This window comes from Octopus sinensis, linkage group LG5, assembly GCF_006345805.1.
Source record: "Octopus sinensis linkage group LG5, ASM634580v1, whole genome shotgun sequence".
In the NCBI taxonomy this organism is placed as follows: Eukaryota; Metazoa; Mollusca; class Cephalopoda; order Octopoda; family Octopodidae; genus Octopus; species Octopus sinensis.
This window is the reverse complement of record NC_043001.1, coordinates 132,264,640-132,288,019: the sequence shown is the minus strand read 5'-3', so window position 1 is coordinate 132,288,019 and position 23,380 is coordinate 132,264,640. Positions and strand designations below refer to the sequence as shown.

The 23,380-nt window shown below is 34.6% G+C and overlaps 1 protein-coding gene and 2 long non-coding RNA genes across 4 annotated transcripts in view; 2 read left to right on the top strand and 1 right to left on the bottom strand.

Moving 5' to 3' along the window:
- The window catches only part of LOC115212278 (osmotic avoidance abnormal protein 3-like), a 907,318-nt gene that overhangs the window by 689,454 nt on the left and 194,484 nt on the right, over positions 1–23,380 (top strand). The gene's annotated exons all lie outside the window — the stretch shown is intronic.
- The window catches only part of LOC118763447, a 50,879-nt gene that overhangs the window by 13,871 nt on the left and 13,628 nt on the right, over positions 1–23,380 (top strand). The gene's annotated exons all lie outside the window — the stretch shown is intronic.
- Positions 1–23,380, bottom strand: part of LOC118763448 — a 50,809-nt gene that overhangs the window by 13,871 nt on the left and 13,558 nt on the right. Inside the window, exon 2 of one of the 2 annotated variants that reach the window (XR_004999210.1) lies at positions 13,249–13,308. This is a non-coding gene — a long non-coding RNA (uncharacterized LOC118763448). Of the gene's footprint in view, positions 1–13,248; positions 13,370–23,380 lie in introns of both variants that reach the window. The other variant, XR_004999211.1, reaches the window with a different exon arrangement.

The window sequence follows — 23,380 nt, the reverse complement described above, 5'->3', positions numbered from 1 at the left end:
AGTATAATAGCCATCTCAATATGGCTAACCACAAAGGCAGGGGTGTTACTGTAGCTTTTTACGTTCTGAGATTTAATAATAAATTTTTAGAGAGTTACTTCCCTTATATATGCCAAAAATGCATTAAAAATGGGAAAAATTGATGGTAAATTATTTTAAAAATCATAGACTCATTGTAGAATTGCGCTAATACTCAGAAGGGCTCGATATGAATCACAACTATAAGATACCCGGTTTTGGTTAAACTGCACCGCAAAATGTGGGAGTAGTTAGGAATCTAAATCGTAGGAGACAGACAGCACACAACCTTACTTTTATATATAAAGATATCTGACCTTTTATATCAAGCTCTTGTTTTCAGCTCTTATGTACTTGGTGTTTGCGTGCCCCAACATTACACATCTTATACAGCATCTCAGCTACATTTCTTCCTTTGGTTTCTTAAATCCTTAGCATTCAGGACCCATATTATACTATCATGTAACAGTGCACTTCACATGCAAGCATCATACAACCTGCCATTCATACTGAGGGGTAAGTCCTTTGCTGCCAGCAGAGATAACAATTTTCTGAACTTTATCCAACTGTTTGTGTGTGCTAGCGATCTGAGCTGGCAGTGTTTTAGTTCAAGGGCCACATTATAACAGACAGCTTTGTAAAACAGCTTCTCATTTGATACTTTGACCAGAACACGTGACAGATTTTCCTTAAGCATCCACTCTGGAAAGGAATGATCTTATTTATGTTTGCTGTCTTGACTTGCACCCACTATACATTGAGATATATTCAAATTCATGTACCTTAATATGTGTGTGTATGTGTGTGTATGTGTATGTGTGTGTGTGTGTGTGTGTGTGTGTGTTTGTGTGTGTGTGTGTACTTGATGCCATGTAAAAAGCATCCAGTACACTCTGCAAAGTGTTTGGTGTTAGGGAGCACATCCAACCATAGAACCCATACCAGCATGGAAAATGAACTTTAAATGGCGATGATGGTGATATATATATACACACACAATTGTAACTCAAGCCACTAGAGCATATAACTTCATACACATACACACACATATGTAGCACACACGCACACATATATATACAGTACCCCCCCCCACAAAAAAAAATATATATTTCTCATATTTACAATTTTTTCTAATTTTTCTTTTCTCATGTTATTTTTGATGAAGGGCTTATGTCCAAAATATTAAGACACTTCTATTTCTCAAAGTATAGTATTAATAAATTATATCCTTTATACCTGTTACATCTGGTTCTCATTATGCTCTTGAGTAAAATACTTTGTTCACAATGCACCAGCTCATGCAAATGAAGATGCATACCAGTGATATTTTGGAATTAACCTTGTGATGGACCAGCATCTCAGGTAGAAGAGAGTATTGTATTTTCAGTTGCATATGTACCACAGAAAATGATATCAGCTCTGGACTGGTTAATTGACCTGAAAGTTTATGTCTTAATATAATATATACATCACATAACCAGCCCATTTAAAAAGTATCTTTGAGTCTTCAGGTGACATGCCATGCTTGAGGAGACTATTGACTCAAGTAAAATCAAAATCAGAATCTCAATCAAATCGAAATCAAAATGGAAATTGTAGTTGCGGCCGATGCCAGTGCTGCCTGACTGGCTCTCATGCTGGTGGCATGCAATAAACACCATTCATGCACGGATCGATGCCAGTGCCACCTGACTGGCTCCCCGTGCTGGTGGCACATAAAAAGCACCCACTACACTCTCGGAGTCGTTGGCGTTAGGAAGGCCATCCAGCTGTAGAAACCTTACCAGATCAGATTGGAGCCTGGTGTAGCCTTCTGGTTTGCCAGTTCCCTAGTCAAACCTATTTCTTTACTACCCACAAGGGGCTAAACACAGAGGGGACAAACAAGGACAGACAAACGGATTAAGTCGATTATATCGACCCCTGTGCATAACTGGTACTTAATTTATCGACCCCGGAAGGATGAAAGGCATAGTCGACCTCGGCGGAATTTGAACGCAGAACGTAACGGCAGACGAAATACGGCTACGCACTTCGCCTGGCGTACTAACGTTTCTGCCAACTCGCCGCCTTATGCCAACTCCCTAGTCAAACCGTCAAACCCATGCCAGCATGGAAAACGGACGTTAAATGATGATGATCATCATCTTTATGATCTCTCTTTATGATCTCATCATCTCATTATGATCTCACACACACACGTGTTTAAGTATAATTGTGTTTAATTATGATTGACTAAAACTAGTGTCCTTTAATTATTTAAGTATCAATTTCCACCACATATATACACATAGACACCTTTAATACAAGCCATAGGAGGAACAAAACTTTGTGCCTTTATCAGTCTGCTAGAAATAATGACAAAATCTCCCTCAAATCACATTCTGCTATCTATTTAAAAATGGAAGAACACACTGAAAAATGTACTCCAAGTATGCTATGCAAAAAAAATGATGGCTATGGTTGGAATGCTTTTGTGATAGATATGCTCACTTAGGGGTGATCTGGGACAAAGTGGCAACAACTCATACATACTCACACACACACATATTTTCTTGAATTTTAGATTTTCTTTTGTATGTTCTACTAGCAGTATCGCCCGGCGTTGCTCAGGTTTGTAAGGGAAATAACTATATAAGCATTTTTAGAGAGTTACTTCCCTTGTAGATACCAATTCGGGCTTTCTTAGCCATTTCTGTTTTGGTGTCTTCAAGCCATGAAGTCGTTGTTCTAAAAGAACGCTGGTCTCCTTGACAACGCTTTACGACATTGATTTCCTTACACTCCCTTCCCCCACAGCTTCACGAGGGAGGGAAGAAGGGGGAGAAGCAAACACAGGTGCAGGTGTGACCATGGACGCCAACTCCGCCGCCATCGACACACGAAAAATTATGCATTAAAATGGAATAAAAAAATGATGTTAAATTATTTTTAAAATCGTAGACTCATCGTAGACGCGCGCTAATACTCAGACGGGCTCGATATGAATCACGACTATAAGATACCCGAATTTGGTTAAACTGCACAGCAAAATGTGGGAGTAGTTAGGAATCTAAATCGAAGGGGACAGACACTCACACAACTACAGTTTTATATATATAGATTTCTTGTTAATATCTTTATGCTTTTCTTCCTCCTCAAACAAATTTTGATTTCCCCATATAAAAGCCACGTTTTTAATATGCATCTATCAAGCAAGTGGTTACATGTAATATCTTGTAGTCAATCCCATTGTGATTGCATTAGTGAGGTTTTATTATACAGCTCTTAGGTAATACTATTCTTTTTTTTTCTTTTTCTGGTAACTATAGACAGATTTATAGAGAATCTATGAAGCTGCAAACACACACACACACACACAAACTCACTCACACATACATACAACACACATATGACTTACGTGTACACACACACATACAAGCACGTACATACTCTTTTTTTTGTGTTCCTCTCATTCATTTTTTATATCTTTCTCACATACGTTTAATATACATATTTCTCACTGATTTTCCTTCTCTTCTGCTCATACACTATGTTCTTCTTTATATATTTCTTTGATGCATACTCTATTTCTTTCCCTCTCTCTCACTTCCTCTCTCCATCTCTTTCTCTCTCTTTCATACACATTATATCTCTCTCTTTTTTATACACATTATCTCTCTCTCCCCCTCTCCCCCTCTCTCTCTCTCTCTCTCACTCTCTCACATACACATACATTCTATTTCTGTTTGTCTGCCTGTCTCTCTCACATACACACAATTTTTCTTGCTATATATCAGTCATTATTTTTTCTTGTTCTGTCTCTATCTCTTTCCTTTCTTTCTTTCTTTCTTTCTTTCTTTTGTTCTTTCTTTCTCTCTCTCTCTCTCTCTCTCCTTTCTTTCTTTCTTTCTTTTGTTCTTTCTTTCTCTGTCTCTCTCTCTCTCCTTTCTTTCTTTCTTTCTTTCTTTTGTTCTTTCTTTCTCTCTCTCTCTCTCTCTTTCTTTCTTTCTTTCTTTCTTTCTCTCTCTCTCCTTTCTTTCTTTCTTTCTTTCTTTTGTTCTTTCTTTCTCTCTCTCTCTCCTTCTTTCTTTCTTTCTTTCTTTCTTTCTCTCTCTCTCTCTCCTTCTTTCTTTCTTTCTTTTGTTCTTTCTCTCTCTCTCTCTTTCTTTCTTTCTTTTGCTCTCCCCCCTCTCTCTCTTTCCTTCTTTCTTCCTTCCTCTCTTTCTTTCTGTCTGTCTCTCTCTCAGAAACACACTCTATCCCTTTTTCCTTCCATCTCTCTCACCGCCTCCCTTTCTCTCTGTTCCCCCCCCCACCACCACCACACACACACACACATACACACACAAAGGCACATGCATTGTTATAATTCACTGAGATGCACTGGCAATAATTTTGACTGAAGAACCAATGCTATCAGCAATATATTTCCACAATTCTGATACAAGTTATATTGTCTAAATCAATGATTGTAAACTTCTGCACAGTGCGATAATTACATCTGTGGGCTATTTCATTTCATTCTAGTTTTTTTTTTTTTTAACATTTTAACATGTGTAAAGGGAAGAACTTGAGGGTGAATGCTATTTCCTACATAAGTTTGTTGACATGTTTGCACTTGTTGGTGTCACCATCACACAGTCTTGGTCATCATCATCATCATCATCATCATCAACAACAACACCTATAGCAACTAACTGGAAGTGGTCTACAGATCCAGCATCACTGATTTACCGTGTTCTTGTTTTTTTATTAGTGTAAGCCCAATACAGTATTTAAAACTTGTGTAGCTGTTTTAACATACACACGCACATGCACACATATGCAAGTGTGGCTGTGTGGTAAGAAGCTTGCTTCCCAACCACATGGTTCCAGGTTCAGTCCCACTGTGTGGCGCCTTAGGTAAGTGTCTTCTACTATAACCTCAGACTGACCAAAGCTTTGTGAGTGGATTTGGTAGACAGTGACCGTCATATATATATATGTGTGTGTCTTTGTGTTTGCCCCCCCCCACTAGTGTTGGTGTGTTTATGACACCCATAACTTAGCAGAGCAGCAAAAGAGATTAACAGAAAAGTGCCAGGCTTAAAAAAAAATAGTATTGGGGGTCCATTCATTCATCTAAAAATTCTTCAAAGCAGTGCCCCAGCATGACCACAGTTTAATGACTGAAACAAGTAGAAGGTAAAAGATATATATCTAGTTTCATTTATGATCCTGTTGGTATGGCGTTATGGTTCCATTCTGATGTGTTGCTTGATATGCCTGGGTATTTGAAGGAGATTCCTTTCATTACCAACCCAGCTGAAACCGGCTCTGGCTCTTTAGTACAAATGTCTGGTTTTCAAAAGTTCTGAATTAAAACCTTCCACCAAACCTTAGTCACAATTTATGTCCCTAACTCTAGCTTAATGGTAACAATGTTATTTTACTTAATTCTTTGTTATATTTAACATAATTGGAAGAAACACTGAGCATCTCAAAATAAATTCAGTAACAAAAGGGTTAACATATAGTGGCACTAAGTGTGTGTTGGATCTTGCTGCTGTAATGAACTGTGATCTTTGCATGTCTCAGTGAGCTATTATTTTGAGTGCTTTCGTTTCATCATGGGGTTGATCTGCAGCTTACTATGATGGCTTCTGAAGAGAACTCAAAACACCTATTTTGAGTAGAAGACCAAAGAGGAGGTTTATGGATGCATTTTCCCCATTCTCTACTCCTGTTGGCTTTACTGACCATTTGTATTGTACTGAACACCAGTCCATGTTGGATACTATATTCTAGAAACTTCTGCACCTTAATGGAAAACAAAAGCTCATTCAACTAAACTGATGCTATTGACTGAGACACACACTGTGAAACTGTTGTGTGGACTCCCCCAGACGATGAAGTAGGCTAGCCCAATACGTAAATATAGAGGGAGAAGCTTAGACGTCAAGAACAGCTGAGTAGAGAGTAGTAGAAGGCAGCAGAGTAGAGTCAAGTTGAGTAGCGGTCATCTGAACGAGCGACATAACAGAAACTGAGAACCTACCAAAGCTAATGAAAGCCAGAAGGATTCTTTTTACAGCATGGTGAAATGTATCTCAACTGTAGCTACTTGAAAAAGAAGGAAATGAATATCAGTGATGTATTGAGATTGATTTCCACAACTTCAGTTTTCTTTTCAATTAAGGCTGACCTCATATTTAATCAAACAAGAAGCGCAAGAGAAACTGTGCAGAAGTTGGTCATTCTTAAAAAGAGAATCTGAAAATAAACAAGGTAGTTATGTGAACAATATGTGAACAGCATGGCTAAAGTGAATAGGAGGCTGTAGCAAAAGATGAGGAAAATACCTAAGTATAACAATTCTCTTTTACTCTTTTACTTGTTTCAGTCATTTGACTATGGCCATGCTGGAGCACCACCTTTAGTCGAGCAAATCGACCCCAGGACTTATTCTTTGTAAGCGTAGTACTTATTCTATTGGTCTCTTTTGCCAAACCGCTAAGTTACGGCAACATAAACACACCAGCATGAGTTGTCAAGCAATGTTGTGGGGGGGGGGGACAAACACAGACACACAAACATATACACACACATATATGTATATATATACATATATACGACAGGCTTCTTTCAGTTTCCATCTACCAAATCCACTCACAAGGCTTTGGTTGACCCGAGGCTATAGTAGAAGACACTTGCCCAAGGTGCCATGCAGTGGGACTGAACCTGGAACCATGTGGTTGGTAAACAAGCTATTTACCACACAGCCACTCCTACGCCTATAATTATTTATAATATTTATGATAGTAACTCATATATTGCAGTTGAGTAGTTCTAAGGTCAGACTTTTATATACCTCATGAGAATGGATTTTTATTGTGGAATCATTTCCCCTCACAGAAACACAAAATGTACAATATTTTTCAATGCAGGTGTTGTTTTGTTTACTTTTTCATTTATTTTCGTGAATAACCTGACAAGATATGAATCCAAACAAATTAATTTTGACACAGTGAATGCCTTCAGTGTGTTACAATTAGGGAATATATGTGATGAAGTCTCTCATTCTGTTCAGAGCAGTCTAAAAAGTCAAGTTTCAGTGCTTCAATAGCAGTTGCATATATGTATACTTGAATTTGTATTTCCTTAATCAAGAGATTATATAGCTGCCAATGATGTTTAATTATTATATATGACAGTTCCCTTTTAAAATAAGGGATTCAAGGGAAAATGTAACTTATCCAATATATTTAACTTCACTCTTTTGTGAGTAGAAAATTCTGATTGGAATCTTCTACTTAGAAAATTCTTTTATTCACAATTACTATGGAGATAATTAAGTTACAAAAATTGTAAATTAGTTTTCTTGTATGAAATATTGTACATATTGCATTAGATTATATTTGTTTCAGATACATGAAAATTGATAGATATTACTATTTATGTACATACTTGTATATTTCTCTATGTATATATGTATGCAGATATCTTAAAGATATATTTCCATGCATTTATGAATATATCAAATTTTGAATTTGTTTTCTATTCAATTCAGATATTATTTATTTATTATTGAATTTGATCTGGATATAACAAAGTGAGAATATGAAACTCACTATTAAAAGTCTATATTGCTGGATCGCTTTGTACTTCTCACAAATGCTATTACTACCCTGTCACTCCCTTCAGAAAAGCTTCCCTGGAAATAGAACCTTCTGTTCTATAATACTGTCAGCAGGGGACCCGATACTAGTGAGCATATAATCCTTTCTGACAGATAAAAACCAAAATGGCAGCAAAACTGAAAGAGGTTTGCTGCTCGGTCGGCACAATCAATATATATAGGATTAGGTGTAGATAACATTGGTCATCAGAGCATGGCATTGATAGCATATTATTGCTATAACTGAGATAGCTCCGTCAATCAGCCGGTATCTAGTAACAGGCAACTTAATAATATATGGAGACTATATACACCAGCAATTTGTTATGTCATATTGCTGGCTTTTGGATCTAGGTGCAGGATTTTCCTTTGATGCTGTTTAGTCCTGTTGTCTTTCCTTCTCTTTGGTTTCTGCTTCTGTTTGTGTCTCTTTTTTTTCTTTTGTTATTACAATTCTTATGCTATTGTTTATTAAATGCATATAGATGCATAAATACATATTCACAAAATGTAATGTTACACTTAGGAATATGTATGAGATTAAATAACTTTGCACACATAAGTTTCATGCTTATGCAGTGAACATGTAGATACACATGCATCTCCATATGTGCATGGCCGTATGTATGTAATATATATATATACATATATATATATATATATATACTTACATATATATGCACATGAACTTATGCATACACATATATATAAATAGATACATTCACACACATATACACAAATATATTATATATCTACATATATACATATATCAAAAATATATTCATGTATGTAATATATATACATATATATATAGATACACACACACACACACATATGCACAAATATATTATATATCTACATATATACATATATCAAAAATATATTCATGTATGTTATAAATATATATATATATATACATATACATACATATATATATACATATATATATATACATGCATACATATATATATATATATATATGATATATAGTATATATAAAATATAATATCTATACATGCTATACATATATTTATATGTAACATGCACACACAAACACACACGTATATATAATCTGCTTGACTGATTCTCTTTTATTCCATTCATGTCTGCATGACTTAATTCATATCTGAAGTTTCTTGTTGTTAAATGATTCCAAAGCACTCATTCCAGATGAGACATGTTTCTAGGCACTTATCTTTTATATATACACATCCTGCTTTTATTTCACATCTCTGGTTATATAAACGTTGTTCTTGAAAAATGATCTATTTTGTCAGTCAGGCGGGCAGGCAGGCAGGCAGGCAAGCAGGCTGACAGACAGACAGGCAGATCACAAAATTGTCAAAAATATGCATGTATACAGTTATATTTGCATCGATGAGCATGTGAGAGCATGTCAAGAGTTATATATTCTAAGTATTGTGATTTGTACATATGTAGGGAGAAAGAAAAAGAATAAATAGTTTAAGGGGGGAAAAAATACAAATTTCTAAAGATAACAGTAAATGCCATTGAACAGATGTAAACACAGAAAATATGATATAGCTATTATATATAATACAATATAATAGAATATATATATATATGTATATGTAGATATATATATATATATATATATATATTATATATATATATATATATATGTATATATATATATAATATATTATATTATTATTTATGTATGCATATATATATATTATATAACTTGTAAGAAGCTGATTGAAACTGAAGTGGTTGCATAAGGAACATTAAATCAGTCCACATTGAATATTGAGATTTTCAAGCAGAGAATGCTTTGACTTAATAAAACTAAAAATAAATAAATAAATAAATTTTAGAAATTAATGTAAAAATATTGTTAATCCAAAAATAAAGAATATAAATAAATCTCTCAGTTTAAAATGCTGGCAACACAGTATTTTATTGTTGCACATCTCTTCCATTATTAAAAGGGTTAATTTTACATTTGGTGAAGTTTTAAAAAGAAGTTTTGAAAATTGTGTGTGTTCTACCAACTGTGTCTGCTGCACAGCTACCAATGCTTTCCTAGAGGTCAGTGAACATTTTAAAAACACATTTTAGTTTGTTGCTCATTTTTGCAACACTTGATGCATCGATGAACATGGTGACAAAGAGAGAGAGAGAGAGAAAAAAAATAAAGGAAGAAATAGAGGTGCACAACACAAAAGGTGAAATAACGAAATGAAATGAAGAATGACAGAACATGCAGAAAATGAGAAGTGCAACTGCTTATTGTCTTGTCAGAGGTTGGTATTCATTGCAGTAACTATACTGGCTGTAACAAGGTCTTCTCTGTAGGAATTTTTCTCTATGTGCATGTGTATGTTTGTGCATGTACATTGTGCACATGTGTGCTTGTATATGTTTTCTGTTAATTTTTTTTTTCTCTGAAGGGGTAGTTTTCCGAAAGGATATTTTTCTGAAGGGATAATTTCTCTTAGTAAGCTAAATGGACATTTAGTCATTTAAATTTATTGCTTAAATTTTCTTTTTGTCTTCATTTTTGTTGTTGTTTACCTTTACAAATGAAGAATAAAGTGTAATAATTCATTATTCAGATGTATATAATTCAAATTGGTTGTCTCTCACTTTATTTTTTGATAATCAAAAGTGGTTGCATTTCAAAACTATTGTTTATTTATTTATTTTTTAATGTAATATCAATTTCTCAAAGAGAACTTCCTTATTCTTTTAATTTTATCATTTCTCTAAATAAAACCAAACAAGATGAATGACCTTTGATGTGCTAAGCCTTAATCAACGGTTAAATTGGATGCAGTCCACCACATTTTGTTTTCTGTTTTGCATTTATACTGATTAAATTTTTACACATTCTTAGATCCACTCAGGAGCCTCTCACTTGCTACAAATTTCAAGTTAGGGCACTAAAGTCTATTAAAACATTTTAGTTACATTTTAATAACAACAGGCAGAGTTCCCATTTAGATTCAAGCAATTTTCTTTTATTCTAAACTCTAATGTTATTGGCTTGAATTAGTATATTATATTTTTTTATTTTATGGAATTACAAATGAATGCTATCTCATATCACCAAAACTGTTGGCTAAAGTGATATTTCAGCTTTCAAATAAAATTGATTGGTTGATTTAGACTGTTAACATATTTTGCTTGCAAAGCAATTCCATCTTACAGCATCTCCTAGCCCCTGCCCTTAAAAATTAATAGAATAAAATAACAACTCAAGAATATTCTGTTTTTAACCCCTGAGATCTCTTACTGGTTATGCAATATCCATCCATTTTCCAGCATGTTCTCTTCCCCACTCTCTAAAAAGAAAATGGAAACCCAGAACATTCTGGGGTTTTATTTTTTACCCTTAAAGACCTAACATCAGTTAAATGACATTCTAAAAGGAATTAATAGTTGTTATTGCCAAAAATGTCACATTAATGATTCAAAAGACCCAATCTTCCATGTTGTAACAGTGCTAATAATAATATTAATAATGACAATGACGGTAGTGGTGGTGGTGATGATGATGATGATGTTGATGATGATTATGATGATTATAATAATAATTGTTTTAAAGTTAGGAACAAATCCTGAGATATGGTGGTTGGAGGTTAGTTGGTTAAATTGACCTTCTTATTTGACTGGTACTTTATTTTATTGCTCCCTAATGGATAAAAAGCTAAGTTAACTTTGGAGAAATTTGAACCTGGAGTGTACAAAACTGGAATAAATACTCCAAGACATCTTAACTGACACTAACAATTCTGTCAATCTACCCACCTTTTTGATTTCTAAGTTGGAATATAGCCAGCAATTTTGAATGGGAGGGAGGTTAATATTATAACAGTAGTGATAATTCTACTATGGGCACAAGGCCTGAAATTTTGGGGAACTGGGCTAGTCACTTACATCCGCCCCTAGTGTTCAAATGGTACTTATTTTATTGACCTCTGAAGGATGAAAAGTAAAGTCGACCTCAATGACATTTGAACTCAGAATGTAGTGGGTCAGAAGAAACACTGCTATGCATTTCATCTGATGTGCTTGCTGCCTTAATAGTTGTAACAATAACAATGACTTCTAATATTGGTACCCTTAAACTGTGTAGGGTACCAGAGCAATGATATCCTGCACAGTTTAAGAGTACCGTTGGCTTAAATGCTTGTAGTATCCGACTGGTACTGATATATTATTGTATATAATGACATCTGGAATGATAAGGAGTTAAGATGAACTCAGTAAGTTTTTACTTAAGAAAGTAAAATCAATGTAATGAAATGCTGCAAAGCTTCTTTGTCATTCTATTAGTTCTGCAGAGTGATATATTTTTCATATTGGTTCAACTTACTCATTTCACTGGAGGCGGGTATTTGCAGTTATATCAACCCTGGTACATCTGGTAGTAACTTTCCTGATCTTGAAATCTCTCTCTATCTGCTCAGTCGAAGTCGACTCTTGGTCACTCGTTGGATCAGTGTCCTCCAGTCAGTTCTATCCTGGACCGCTTCCTTCAGATTGGCCATGAAATATACACCACAAAATTGACCTTAGCAAGGTTTGAACTCTTAATATAACAGTAAAGGGTAAAGACCCCCTTCGGTCATGAATGACCATGGGATTGCACCTAGAAAGTTACCCTCCTAGACACTAGTCCAGGCAAAGTTGTTCATGGAAGACCAGCAGTCGCCCATGCATACCGGCCTCCCCTCTCCACGTCACCGATGTTGTCCAAGGGAAAGGCAAAGGCCGATACAGCTTGGCACCTGTGACGTCGCAACTCATTTCTACAGCTGAGTGAACTGGAGCAACGTGAAATAAAGTGCCTTGCTCAAGAACACAACACGCAGGCCGGTCCGGGATTCGAGCTCACAACCTCACGATCGTAAGCTTGACGCTCTAACCACTGAGCCAATATAACAGTAGGGAAAATAAATACTATCAAATGTTTAAATTTTTATTTAGTTGTTGCATTTGTAGTCATTTTGGATGCACTTTGAAAATTTGCTTGCATTCAGTTTTGTGCTTGATAGTGCATCTTCATACATATTGTTATCAGAATTTCTTTTCCCACTGCAGAATTGTATTTGTTTATTAATGGTTAGTTTTAACTTAACCTATATTCGTATTCACATTACTCTTAATGTAGTTGTGAATGTATATATGTCTGCTTGAATTATTTAAGCCTGAATTGTTTTACAGTTAGATCCCTTTTTGTACCCTAACTGCTTCTCTTTGAAAATGAAAGTGTGATATATATTTACTTGGTTGACTTGAACAAATAATGTACCTAGATGTATTTTTCTCTGCCTTTCTCCATGAAAAATAGTATTGTCTTTATAAGTCATAAAAAAAAATTTCAATAGCATGGCATGTAATCTCTATTTATATAGAATTAGATTATTTAGCTGTAAAAGCTGTTTAAAATCTTATATAATGTCATAATTTTGTTTTATACACATCCACATGTCTATGTGTATGAGTGTGCTATGATTGTGAGTTAGCATCTTACCACATATATTAGGCCAATTCTATTTAGAAACATTTATATATGTCATGCACTACTACATAGCTGTTGGGAGATGAATAACTCAACTCACCATTGGTTTATTTTACTGAAGCTGAGAGGATGATACAGATGCCCAAACAAACCAGGATTTCTGAAACCAAGGGTAACTCTACATAAGTACTCACCAGATCTGTCAAATTACAGCCTATCATCTTAAAGCAAAATGAAAGACACACTTGAATAGTGTATACTGGGGTACAAACAGACAGAGTGGTAAAGGCTGAAATGTTTTTGATCACATCTGTTCAATAAGAACTAATTTGGAGCTAAACAACAAAAATAAAATTATTTAGATTATATTATTTCATCATACATGTTTGAAAAAAAAAAGTTTAAAAAATAGATTAAATAAATTAATTTATATTTTGTAGTTTGAGGCTAAAATGAAAAGATGGTCACGCATGGAATGTCGTTGATTAGTGTAGTTCTGGGTGCTAAGCAGAATAAAAGTTCTACTGGGCAACAAAAGTATAGAGAAATGACAGAAGTATTTACCATTGTAGTAATATATGGTAATTTCAAAGTTGAGTAGACTATCTTCCATATTTCTAACTTCATCCATGAAGTTTTTGTTAGAGATAGTCAGTCTGCTTATTGTTTGGTTTAAGTCCTCTATAGAGTCTGAATATTTTTTATCCTCAAAGTTTCCTTAACAAATATATTTTTTAAGAGGAGGATTTGTTGGCCTTATGCCTAAACCATCCACCTGGGTGTTTAAGAATAAGAGCTGGATTTAGTCTGGCCTCTGTTCCAAATCTTCTGACTGTGCATAGAGGATCCTCTGGAAGTGCTTGAGGTCATATAGAATCACTTTGATAAGTCTGCTCTATAACCATTCTGATATCTATATGTATTTGTGTGTGTATTGTATATGTGGAGGCGCAATGGCCCAGTGGTTAGGGCAGCGGACTCGTAGTCGTAGGATCGCGGTTTCGATTCCCAGACCGGGCGTTGTGAGTGTTTATTGAGCGAAAACACCTAAAAGCTCCACGAGGCTCCGGCAGAGGATGGTGGTGATCCCTGCTGTACTTTTTCACCACAACTTTCTCTCACTCTTACTTCCTGTTTCTGTTGTACCTGTATTTCAAAGGGCCGGCCTTGTCACTCTCTGTGTCACGCTGAATATCCCCGAGAACTACGTTAAGGGTACACGTGTCTGTGGAGTGCTCAGCCACTTACACGTTAATTTCACGAGCAGGCTGTTCCGTTGATCGGATCAACGGGAACCCTCATCGTCGTAACCGACGGAGTCCTTCCGATTGTATATCTATCATTTCAATCTCTTGTGATGTAAAACTTCACATTTCCACTTTTCAAAGAAAAGTACATTGGATAGTGGAGGCCTAAACTTTTTATGGTCTTAGTCAGAGGAATAGGATGGCAATACACATTATGCCTTGATAAACTGATTCTTTTAAGATTTTGCAGTAATTTTTATGTCCTCCAAGTGGAATCAAATAAAAAACAAAAATGACTGTATGAAGATAGTGACATTACTGTACTTTGTTTTTGTGCAGTGTTAGTGTTTGCATTTATACGAACCTTCTAAAGAGAATATTTTCCTTTTATCAATGACTTTAGTGCATGTTATGCCATGTTAGTCATAACACATACTGGTTTTATACCAGTGGCTAATGATCTACTTCAATATCATATTCTTTTCTAACTGATCAGTCAATTTTAGTTTATGTTGCGAATATGTGAAAGAAGCATTGCTCTGAAGTTACAGTCTTCTTCTTCATCAAATCATAAATCGTAAAATTTTCAGCGTTTGTGAAAGATACTTAGGTGTCAAGAGTTGAAAGAGACCGTGAACATTAGTAAACCTACTTTGGTCCACAAATTAGAAATGCCCAGTCTAGCAATTATTTTCTTAAGTTGCATCATTTATGAAATGAAAATATTCATTATTAATATCAAAAAATTGTAGTCTTAGTAGTCTTAGTAACCAAAGACTGTTAAAGATTATTACTCATGAATGTGAGGGATTTATAAATATTTTTGTATTATTTGGATACTATTTGTGTTTTAGACTTTGTGAGTAACTCATTTGGCTGACATTTGTAGCATAAAATCCAATTTCATTGCCTCATAATATTGTGTCATGAGTTGTAAAGAGATTTTAAGGTCAATTTACTTTGATCTCTTTCATTTGTTACAAGCTGAAAAATAGTTATTTTCTTGTACAAATGAAATGACCTTATAAGAAAGAGAATAGGCCTAGTATTTGAAAGAAAGGACTAGAATTAATAGTATTTCTTAACAAGAAATAGTATTTCTTAACAAGAAATAGTATTTCTTAACAAACATAACATTAAAATAAAGTGACATGAATTCAAATCTAAGCTTGATCATATTGGGCCATATAGAAACACAGTGTTGGGTAGTCATTTAACCCTTTAGCATTTAAACTGGTTATATCCGGCCAAAAGTATTCTGCCTGTTTTATGTTCAAACTGGCCAGATCTGGTCTCTCACACCAACCCTACAATATCATTTTAAAAATTAACAGCTACCTCATCAAAATCTCATAGCTACAAGATAATGCATGATTAGTTCAAAACAATGTGGATAAAAAAGCAATAATTTTGGCAGAATAATGCGAACACTAAAGGGTTAAAAGATTAATCGGGTGATGAGAGTTAGTGGCAGATGAGTATTCCCTTCACTCTTCTTCTTCTCTTAGATGAGAGTGCTGCGTGAATTGCTAAAACAAGATTTTGATCATCTGAGTAGAAAAATAGAAAACAGTTGAGTTTGTAAGAATTGCTGTTGCAAGGAAACAATTTTGGGCCATTGCAGATTTGGTTTGCATTTTTAATACATCTGTTAACAGGCTAACATTCACCATTGATTAATTATGTATTACTAGTTATAGAGATCATTACTACATCTGAGTTTCTGATATTTGAAATCTGTTCTTATTTGTTACCTTTTCATAGAAAGTTCACCATTTAAAAGGTCACAAGCACCATCTCTTTGAAATACAGAATATCATTTTGGTTGTTTTAGAAATGTTGACAGCAAATAAATGTTATTGATTTCATATAAAGATATTTTTTTATAGGTCCTTGCTTTTCAAAAGTATACATTTTTGCAAAAATTTGATTCAAACATTTGAAATGTTAAAATATAAGGAAAGAAAAAGAAAACAAATCAAATCAGAAATATCTGTTTGAAACTGGAAGTCATGACAATCAAACCTTTTTTTTCTTTTTTATAACCTTTTAAATAAATATTTTAAACCAACATACAAATATCATACTAAGTATAACAGATACTCTTTTAACTACAGTTTACTTATTTCCAACTGCATTAAAAAAAAAAAAAACTTAGTAAGGATTTTCTACAATGTCACAATTCTTAACAGCTTTTTTGGGACTGGCTGAAAGTGGATTAGATTAACTAGTACTTAACTTATTTCACCTCCTTCTCCCCAAGAGGATGAAAGATAAATTAGGTAAACTCAATTCTAGCAGGATTTGAACTCATAACATAAAGGGGCAAAAATAATTAACCCCAAGATGTTTTGGCGTTCTCTTTCTATAACTTTAATCAATCTATCAAAATTTGATAATGCTAAAGTGCAATAGTGTGTGTATGTGTCTTTGTGTCTGTATTTGTCTCCTACTACTGCTTGACAACTGGTATTGCTGTGTTTACATCTCTGTAACTTAGTGGTTTGACAAAAGGGACGGGCAGAATAATTATCCAGCTTTAAAAAAAAATAGTTTTGGAGTCAATTCATTTGACTAAAAATTCTTCAAGGTCACAGTCTAATGACAAGTAAAAGACAATATATATGTGCCACCTGCAGAGGTGCCGCTGGACTGGCTCCTGTGCAGGTGGCACATAAAAAGCACCATTTAGGTGTGGCTGTTGCCAGTTCCACCAAACTGGCCCTGGTGCCAGTGACACATGAAAGCACCCACTACACTCTCGGAGTGGTTGGCAATAGGAAGGGCATCCAGCTGTAGAAACTCTGCCAGATCAGATTGGAGTTTGGTTCACCAGACCTCAGTCAAATCGTCCAACCCATGCTAGCATGAAAAGTGGACATTAAATGATGATATATATATATATATATATATATATATATATATATATATATTATATATATATATGTATATTATCCTTTTGTTTATTTTACTTAATCAATTCTGATCACTGGACATGTAGTGAAATTGTCATCATTTTTTTATCTCACTCCTCATGACAGCTTTCTATTTTCATTTGAAAAGTGGGAGGAGTGGAAACCTGCTATTTAAACATAAATATAGTCATGATGTGAATGTTTGTTTTCTTCTTAAAGTTGGATGAATTATTTGAAGACTTTTAACTCTTTAGTGTTTGCATTATTCTGCCAAAGTTAATGCTTCTTCATCCACATTGTTTTGAACTAATCATGCATTATCTTGTAGCTATGAGATTTTGATGAGGTAGCTGTTAATTTTTAAAACAATATTGTAGGGTTGGTGTGAGAGACCAGATCTGTCCAGTTTGGACATAAAACAGGCAGAATACTTTTGGCCGGATATGGCCGGTTTTAAATGTTAAAGGGTTAAAAATAATTTATACAAAAGCTAGCTATATTATCTATCCATTGAGTGAGAAATGTTAAAGGTACTTGAGCTGACTGACAAAATAATTTTATACATGGTGCCACAGCAGAAAGGATGTACCAACAGCAAAAAGGATGTACCAACTGTTGACGGATCCATCTGTCAGCCAAATCTGTAGCGATGATTGCACTGTTGCCCTCCTTCAGTTGGGCAGGCAAAGCAGTTTTCTTTTGACTGGTGGCTGTGGTGAAAGAGGTTGTTTGGTGGACGAGGCTGAAAGACATGAGGACAGACACATTCCTCTTTGGTAGAGTTCTCATTGACTTTTTCAAGTTTCACTTGAAGAGGAAACTGAGTGTGGAAAGGGAAGTGCTCTCCCCAAGTGATTTTATTGAAAGGTGGGTGGAAGTTGTGAAAATGGCAAGAGTGGATGGTACCTTTCTAAGTGTAGACCTTTGAGTTGGAGAGAAGGAATTAGAGAGGGCACTTGCTCCTAGGGTTTCAGTGAAATCTCAAACAGTGGGGTTCTTTGATTATCCCTAGAGGCCTTCTTGTATCAGGAGGGCCACATCTCTATCATCCTCCCTGCCAATTTTTTTTTACCTTTGTATGCTATGCATACATTCAAAGGTAAAAAAAAAAAAAATCCTTTTTCAGTGTATACTATGTAACTTATTTTTTCCTTTCTTTTTTTTTATTTCATTATCATATGTAAACCCCCACCCTTTATGTCTGTCTCAGTAGTGTCCCCCTCATCCTTCGCCCTAGTGGCAAATAAATGAAATTATTTTTGTTATTATTATTATTATTATTATTACTTTTTTTTTTCTTCTTTCAAATTTGCTTCCATTTCTTGCCGAGTGTCTTCCCGACTCCTTGGGTAGAGAAACTCATAGTATACATTGGTAGGCCATTAAACTAAACTCACTAGTTCGTTCATTTTTTTTTTTTTAAAGTTAAATTAAAATACATGGGTACTAATAGTTCTCACATCGACAATGCTCTTCTCAATACGTGTGATGTACCAGTTAAGACAATCTTTTGCACTTCTTGCAGGGATGGTAAGCCAGGGATCATTCTCTTATTATTGTTATTATGATTATTATTATTATTATTATTATCATTATTATTATTATTAGTATTATTAACATCATTATTGTTGTTATTTGTGAGCTGGCAGAATTGTTAGCATGCCGGGCAAAATACATAGCGGTATTTTATCCATCTTTATGTTCTGAGTTCAAATTCTACTTTGGTCGACTTTACCTTTATCCTTTTGGGGTCAATAAATTATGTACCAATCAAGTAGTAGAGTCAATGTGATTGACTTTCCCCATCTCCACAAAATTTTAGGTCTTGTGCCTTTAATAGAAAGGATTATTATTATCATCATCATCATCATCATCATCATTATTTCTCTTTATTACAGGTTTTGTTGGAGCTCCATGAGTCTTACATGTGTAGCGGGCTTGCTACCTGCAGCCTACGGTACCATGCTATCCATTTTTTTCAGCTATCTAATACTTTCCTGATTATTCTGGCCATGCAAAGGTTGCAAACCTTTTGTAACAGTTCTACTGGGCACTCTATTCCAATTTCCTATATATTATCTCCTTGATCCCTTCTGATACTGTTCCTAAGGACCCAACAATGATTGGTACTATCTTCACCTTCTTCATTTTCCATAGGTGCGCTTATTATTATTACTAGATATAAGTTTCATAAACTACAAAATATAAATATCCACACTTGAAACGTACCTATTTCTTTATTACCCACAAGGGGCTAAACACAGAGGGGACAAACAAGGACAGACAAAGGGATTAAGTCGATTATATCGACCCCAGTGCGTAGCTGCTACTTAATTTGTCGACCCCGAAAGGATGAAAGGCAAAGTCGACCTCGGCGGAAATTGAACTCAGAACGTAGCAGCAAACGAAATACCGCTAAGCATTTCACCCGGCGTGCTAACGTTTCTGCCAGCTCACCACACTTGAAACTTACCTGTTATAACACTTTACCTTGATTTGACTGTACATGAAGGTATTTAGAATGCCCAAACTTATTTCTGCAAAGGATTGAGGTAAATACAGTAAAAATAGGAGTGTCAAAATGGTCCCATTTAAGCGACCCTTCAGAAATTTAACCTCCTTCCGATACTCCCTGGGGGTTCATGGGATGAAATTCATTGTCATTGCTCCGATTAGGTTGCCAATGCCATGTATTTAGTTTGATAAGCAATAAAAATAGGTAGGGTCAGTGAGGCCCCATTAGACAGCCCTTAAAAAAAAATAGACATCATTAGGGCATTCCTTGAGGTTAGGGGAGTTGCTGGTTTGAGTTCCGTTGTCCTTGTACCACTGGTCTAGGAGGAGTTAACAAACATAAGAACATAGTGGACAGAGAAATATCACTCAAATTTATAATAGGATTATTATCATTGTTATTATTATTATATTTTACCCTAGGGTCTATAGCTGGTATAAAATATTACAAATAGTCCTGTCTTACACTTATAACAGCAGTCACCTTTACAACATTACTAATGTCAATAGAAAAGGTATCAGTGTCACATACAATGACTTATTTTGCCCTCTTGTATAAATTCGAGACATCATAGCCTTAAAATAAATCATTTCAAGTATAATATCAGCTGCTGTAACCAAAACCATTGTGGATGCAGGCATATATATGTATGTATGTATGTATGTATGTATGTATGTATGTATGTATGTATGTATGTATGTATGTATGTATGTATGTGTGTATGTATGTATGTATGTATGTATGTATGTATGTATGTATGTACGTACGTACGTACGTATGTATGTAAGTATGTATGTATGTATGTATGTATGTATATATGTATGTATTTATGTGTGTATGCATGTACATATGTCTGTATGTCCTTGGCATTTCCCCCTCCATATTTTGAAGAGGTCTTAGGTCAGTAGTGTTTGTAAAGTCAAACCCCTTATGAGTGAGAAATCCAGGGTAATCCCATAAACTGGCCTCCCTGATTATAATATATATACACACACACACACACACACACACATACACATTTATATACATGTGTGTGTGAGTGTGTGTGCATGTGTATTGATACATACACACACTCACGCACATACAACAATGGATGCAAATCTGATAAGAAAGAATTATATATCATAATCAACTCTCTGAACCCAATCCCGGTATAAATGGTCCTTTCACTCTATAACAAAAAAAAAATCCTTTAAGTGGTTCTTCTAGAATACTGCATATCCTTCAGAAAGTCAATGCCATGACAAGAAGACTTAGCTTTTTTTTTTATCCATAAAAAATAAACATAAAAAACTGGGTCTGAAAGATAGCCTAACAAGCTTTCAACACTATACATTGCTCAACCATATCTATTTATGGAACAGATTTTTCTTATCTAGTATAGTATAAATATATACCTGCTTGATTTCAATTAGAAGAAATCCATCTTCCTGAGTAATAAACTCTCCCTTACTGCAAACTTTGGCTCCTTTGCTAAATATCAAACTGCATCTTCATTTACTAATTCTACAGAAGCTAGACTGAATGAACTTTTTTTGGTAAGACTTGCTATTTGTATTGATCATTCAGTTTGCCTTAATTTTTGGGTTACTCATTTTTTGGGGGGAGACTTTACTCTCAGTTTTTTTGCCTCTTTTACTCTTTTACTCTTTTACTTGTTTCAGTCATTTGACTGCGGCCATGCTGGAGCACCGCCTTTAGTCGAGTTAATCGACCCCGGGACTTATTCTTTGTAAGCCCAGTACTTATTCTATCAGTCTCTTTTGCCGAACCGCTAAGTGATGGGGACGTAAACACACCAGCATCGGTTGTCAAGCAATGCTAGGGGGACAAACACAAACACACACACACACACACATATATATATATATACATATATACGACAGGCTTCTTTCAGTTTCCGTCTACCAAATCCAGTCACAAGGCATTGGTCGGCCCGGGGCTATAGTAGAAGACACTTGCCCAAGATGCCACGCAGTGGGACTGAACCCGGACCCATGTGGTTGGTTAGCAAGCTACTTACCACACAGCCACTCCTGCCTACAAATTTTCTCACTCTTATTCCTAACCAAATAAATCTCAGTCACTGCTCTAGACCTATAGCATTATATATACATATACAAATATGGACTCCATGTGGGCAGTCATCTAAAAGTTTTTGTTCGTCATGATGCTGACATAAGTTCCTTGTCTTTCCGGATGAGAAGGCGGCATAATGCACCCCTTATTCCTTCGAAATTAGGAATATGCAGCCTTCGAAACATATGTCGAGAATAAAGGAATTTTGTTAAATCGTTGTTCGACTCCATTCTTTCATTTATCTACATATACAAATATATATATGTGTGTGTATGGGTGGAAAGGGAAATTAAAAGAAGCCTGTCGTATGTTTCAGGTTTTTTAACTCTACAAATAGCCACATATACATATGTTATATATGTAGGTTTGTGTGCATGTATGTGTGTGTGTGTGTGTGTGTTTCCTTGTTTTGACAGTGCATGATGGTTGTATGTGATTGTCATTGTCGTACAAGCGTTGTCATTCATTTCCAATAATCTGCAAAATCATCTCTGGCTAGGGGAAAATATTACCTTGCTTGGAAATAGACGAGGGTTGGCAACAGGAAGAGTATCCAGCTGTAGAAAATCTACATAAACAACCTATGTCTGATCCTTGTAAGCATGAAAAAGCAGGCATTTAAATTATGGTTATGTGTGTGTTTGTGTGTATGTGTGTAAGTATGTGTCTATATATATATATATGTATATACATACATATATATATATATATATATATAATATATATATATATTATATATATATATATATATATATATATGTGTATATACACATATATACATATAACATTAATTGTTGCTCTATGCATTCAAATATTTACATTCAGTAGATAGCAAAATAGATCCATCAAGCTATTAATTTATTTATTTACCCTGAATGCAAATGTTTACTGTAAATATTCTGACATATTTTTGTATATTGAATGTAAATATACGTAGTGTGTATGCTTACATACACAGAACATACACGCTATGTATATTTACATGCCTGTATACATACATAGATGTGAAATATAAGCATGAGTATAGATATAACAAATATTTATAAAGAAAATAACATAAACACTTGCGAGCATACATAGAGCCCAATTTTTCTCTTCATTTATATCCAGTATATTTTCTTGTATGTGTGTGTGTGTGTATGTGTGAATTTGTGTGTGTACTTTACAATAAATTTCTGTTTATAAATGTTCATTGGAAATAAGAAAATCTGGTTTATCATGATTTAACTTTGAATAATAATTATCATAAAATCAAATTTTTAATTACCTGTTAATAACTTAAATATACTAAGTATATATAATTTTATTCCTAGTTTTTTCCTTAAAATAATTTAATATCATAAGTTGTATATTCACTGCTATTTAATAGCAATCATAATTTATATCAGTCCCAGGATAAAGTTTTCTAATTTTATATTTTAAGGTAGTATGTGGTTGATCAGGCTGCTAGACATAACAACCAAATCCTTCAGATTC